We start from the raw sequence: 5515 nt of genomic DNA on the forward strand, positions 1-5515 counted from the left end.
AAATCTTTGTATTTTATATTAATCCGCAATACATTTTAACCTGTTTGACCCCTTCAGGTGTAAACCTGCTCCTTGTCATTCAACCATGCTTATAATTTAAAGATAATTTTTTGGGGGGAGGGGAACGATTTAGTGGGCTCTACGATACTTGCAGATAGACTTCTTTATTAAGTTAAACTATCCTTTTTCACTTATTTTTTGTAAACCTCTTACCAAATGTTCTACTAAAATTCTCAATAAATTGCATGAATGAATGTTTAATTTTCATTTTTTTTTTATTTCAAGTTCGAAAAGGGGGGGGGGGTAATACATTTATTGTTGATCTTTTTTCTGTTAACCTGCTTTGGTCTTTTTCAAGGTGTTGTTAACTGTTATTTAAAATAGAAATAAGCTGTTAAGTGACCTACAAGTCACGGTTCACTGATTTTTTACATAATTTCTCTACATATCAACATGCCTGTCAACCTACCAGCTGTTTTTCAATAAATAAAAAATACCATCATAAATATTTAAAATTCATCCTTTACTTACAAAGGCCGCATAATTAAAGGGAGAATTTAAGATATACGAAAGATCCAGTTAAGTTGGAAACACTAATAAATGCTTTATTTTCGGAACACGTTTTTAAAGCGGGATATACAGAAAATGCGGGAATAAAAACTGTTTAAAAAAAGTGTTCTGCGGGTGGAGGTGGCTGAAAATTAAGAAATGACACATTGTAATGGTTAAACCGAAACCTGTATTACTGAGTAACCTCATTTAGTTTTCTCCACTGATTTTCAAGACAGAAAACACAAAGAACAATATATGATGTTAAAACACTGAGATAAATCAAAAGATGATGAAGAGGCAATTGAAACATTATAGGAGTAGGTCCAGTAATACCCCTTTTTGGCCCCAAAATATAGCAGTTTTACAATATTGATAAAATGTCAACTTTTAGTTATTTATTGAACATAGAAGAGTGCTTCTGCTACATAAATATTGGCTTCTTTTGACTAAACAATGAACATATATCGGGTACTGGCACCTAAAAAGTCATGCCAAAATACTGAATTCTTCACAATTCTAGTATTTTAAATAAATTTTAGACGGTTTTTGTGTAAAACGAAAGTGGCCGCATTCGTGTTCATCCGGCTTACAGCTATTACATTAATGCTAGTAAGACAAATCTTTGTTTGACTTGCTTGCTTTGCTTGTATCAATGTTTGCTCAAGCATGGCAATTAAGATAGGCGGGGCTTCAGCTTGTATACATCATACTATTGGACGTTATGTTTGAAGTTAAGGACACTGAATTTTAAAACATCACAGGATGACAAATATAAAGCGCAATCGTAGAAATGGAAGCCAAATAAATTGTATTTGTGTTTTCTCGAAGATATGCTTTTTTATCATCCAACTGAAAAGACTGTCGTCAAGTACTTTAGAAAAACAAAATAGCTGTTCGAACACACCTTCTCTGATTATGTGATTCATTACATAGGTATTTCATTTGACCCATATATCTAATTTTTTAGTACTGTGATTTTTTTTATGTTATAAAGTCAACCTGTAGCTTTGCTATATAAAAATGATAGAATCTGAAGCGAGATGATGTATCAAATGTTCTTTCTTTGTACGTTTTTAAGACAAAATATTCATCTCAAACACACCCTAACATATGAAGGTCCCACTCGATTTTCTTTTTTTGATACAATTGTTACCAATTTTTTGATTTTTTTCTCGAGTCACATAATGGAAGGACAGACACGGAAATAACTAAACTTATAGATAGATATGTTCTCTGTCCGTATTAATTTAAAAAAAATTAGAGGTTATGCATTTTCTTCAATCAACTTGATAGATAACCATGTCGTCGACTTGCTATCTAATTGTTCTGCTGTTAAGGTTCATGTGGACCCTATGGCTAAAATGGCCGTATTTTCACCTCAAAATTTACTCTAAGTACAGACAAACCTGTGCATCTGTAAATAAATTCAGGCATAGCATGCCCTAGATAAATGAATTTTAAGTATGTTTTATGTTTTAGAAAAATAAAAACTTACCAGGATTTTGCCGTGCACTTTTTTTCATTCCTCCAGAAGGTGCCAAAATAAACTAAGTTGGGAAACAGGTTTGAGAACTTCCCCACAGGTAAAAATTAAAGTGAGCATTTTTAATTGACATGGACATTAGATGGACAGTAGATACCTGACAATTATTGGTTATGTAAACTGTGTACCTGAGTGGACCATATCAAGGTAAACTCAACTGTTTGTTCATTTTATCATCTTCTGCAGAGACGAAAAAAAGTGTACGGCAAAATCCATTTAAGTTATGAATTTTCTAAATCACACAATGCATTTGAAATCTATTTATCTAGGGCATGCTATGCCTGAAAACTTTTCCAGATGCACAGGTTTCCCTGTACTCAGAGAAAATTCTGAGGTGAAAATACGGCCATTTTAGCCATAGGGTCCACATGAACCTTAACTATGTAATAGATAAATTGAAAACTTATTCAAATGGTTGGGTTTTTTTTTACAATAAAACACTTCGTATTTGAGAAGAAAATTGTTATTTTATTTGTTTTTATTCACTTAAAAAATTTCTTACTATAGTAAACATTACAGAAAGCATTCATCGCATTCTCTATAAACAAAGAATAATCAGTTTAAAGGTTTACAAGCAAAAATTAATCCAAAGTGCGCAATATTCAATAACAATAGACATAATAAATAAAAGGGATGAATTAAGTCATCCCCCCTTACTTATTTATCACTTTTATTAGAAAATCAAGTGCACCTTCTAATGTATGTAAGGGTGTGTTTGAGATGAATATTTTGTCTTCAAAACGTAAAAAGCAAGAATATTTTATACATCATCTCGCTTCAGATTCTCTCATTTTTATATAGCAAAACTACAGGTTGACTTCATAACATAAAAAAATCACAGTACTAAAAGATGAAATACCTATGTAATGAATCACAAAATCAGATTATGTGTGTTCGAATAGCTTTTTTGTTTTACTAAAAGTACTTGACGACAGTCTTTTCAGTTGGATGATAAAAAATGCATATCTTCGAGAAAACACAAATACAATTTTTTTGGCTTCCATTTCTACGATTGCGCTTTATATTTGTCATCCTGTGATGTTTTAAAATTTAGTGTCCTTAACTTCAAACATAACGTCCAATGAAATTTAAGTATGATGTATACAAGCTGAAGCCCCTCCTATCTTAATTGTCATGCATGAGCAAACATTGATACAAGCAAAGCAAGCAAGTCAAACAAAGATTTGTCTTGCTAGCATTAATGTAATAGCTGTAATATTTAAATTGAAGTTGTATTTTATGATAATACATAACATATATAAAGGTTGAGGATGAACACCGTGATGCGTTCACTTTCAATTTTGACAAAAAACATCCGAAAAGTGACATTTTTCGGCATATTTGGTTGATTTTTCATATTTGAGCTTGAATCGGATCGTTTTTAATGACTACATCAGTTCAAATCTTTCACATAAACTAATTGATTCAAATGAAATAGATACTAAAATATTTAAAAAGTGGTCAAAATCTTTTGTCAGATGAACCTGAAATTTGAGGCCAAAATCGGTCCTTACCAGACCTACTCCTTTATATTTTTGATTTTTCGCTTTCCGTAGTCACACAAACTTGAAAGACACAGGAACTTTAGTAATAATCATTTAATTTTAAAAAATATATACTATACTATACTTGTTAAATTGATAAACATGGACAGAGTGGAAATGGTATAGAAAAGTGTAAGTTAAGAAGCAGATCCTGACGTGTCTAGCCTCTTTATATAGAAACCTACACACGATACTTTTAAGTCGACCTTTATGGGATATCCATTTCACAGATGATAGCGAATATGTTCTTATGTCGAAAATACATGTCATTTAAAACCTTTTCCGAATGTGACCTACCGAGCTTATTATGGGGGTAAAACCATTCTCTTTTCCCGAATGTGACCTTCCGAATTAGACTTATCATGGGGTTTGTGTACTAACATGACTGGTGCCACGTGTGAATTTACTTGCCTTCAAGAGCATCTGAGATCACCCCCATATTTTGTTGAGGCCAGTTCATGATGTTTAGTCTTTAATGTTCTATGTTCTATGTTGCATGTGTACATTTGTGCACTATTGTTGGTCTGTTGGTCTTTTTTTTCAATTAGCCATGGCGTAACCAGTTTACGCAGGCTACTTACGAATTTGAATTAAAGACCCTCTGATATCTTTCGCCTCTTTTTTTATATTAAGTTTCACCATGTGATGGGCTCATGACGATGGACATCACATTTATTCTAATTGGCCTAAAAAGTTGTTCGAAACAACTTGTGTTTTTTTGGAATTGGGATGTTGGGCCGGACAGAAATTGACAAGTTTTTTTACTCCAACTCTTCAATTATTTCCTTTTTATTTGCTCACCTGGTCAGAAGAGCCAAATGTTAGTATGTACTAGTAATATATATTGTAATTTAATGTATCAATGTTAACTGTATGCATGTATTTTGTTTGAGGGCCTCAATGAAAATTAGACTATTTCTAATTGAGTTACCCTCTTTAAATAAAGAATTTATTATTATTATTATTATTATTATTTTATTTTTATTATTATTATGAGCTTTTCTCATCACTTTGCGTCGTTCGTCGTCGTCGTCCGTCGTCGTCGTCGTCGTCGTCGTCGTTGTCATCCGTCGTCGTCCATTGTCGTTAACTTTTACAAAAATCTTCATATCTGAAAGTTCTGGACCCGTTGTTGGGTTGCTGCCCCTAAATGATCCTAAATTGGTAATTTCAAGGTAATTTTGACGTGTTTGGTTATTATCTTGAATATTATTATAGATAGATATAAACTGTAAGCAGAAATAATGTTCAGCAAAGTAAGATCTGCAAATAAGTCAACATGACCAAAATGGTCAATTTATCCCTTAAGGAGTAATTGACCTTTATAGTCAAATTTTAACATTTTTTTGTAAATTTTTATAATCTTTTACAAAAATATTCTCCTTTGAAACTACTGGAACAACGTCTAGTTTAAAAATGTGTCCGATGGCCCCGCCCGTGAACCAAGATGGCCGCCATGGCTAAAAAAGTACTACGGCATAGGGTAAAGTTTTTGGCTCATATCTCTGAAACCAAAGCATTTAGAGAAAATCTGCTTAGAAAATGGTCAAGATTTATCTGCCCTGAAAGTTTTAGACCAATCGTGCAACTTGTTTGGTGAGCTGCTGCCTCTGGATTGGTAATTTTAAGAAAATTTTACAGTTTTTGACTATTATCTTGAATATTATTATATAGATAGAGATAAACTGTAAAATATCAATAACGTACAACAATGTAAGAGCCACAAATAAGTCCACTTGACCAAAGTGGTCAATTGACCCCTTAAGGAGTTATTTTCCTTTAAAGTCAATTTTTAACAATGTTCATAAATTTTGTTAAATTTGAACAATTTTTACATAATATTTCCCAATGTCACTTCTCGGCCAATTTCATTGTA

This window comes from Mytilus trossulus, chromosome 3 (assembly GCF_036588685.1).
Source record: "Mytilus trossulus isolate FHL-02 chromosome 3, PNRI_Mtr1.1.1.hap1, whole genome shotgun sequence".
In the NCBI taxonomy this organism is placed as follows: domain Eukaryota; kingdom Metazoa; phylum Mollusca; class Bivalvia; order Mytilida; family Mytilidae; genus Mytilus; species Mytilus trossulus.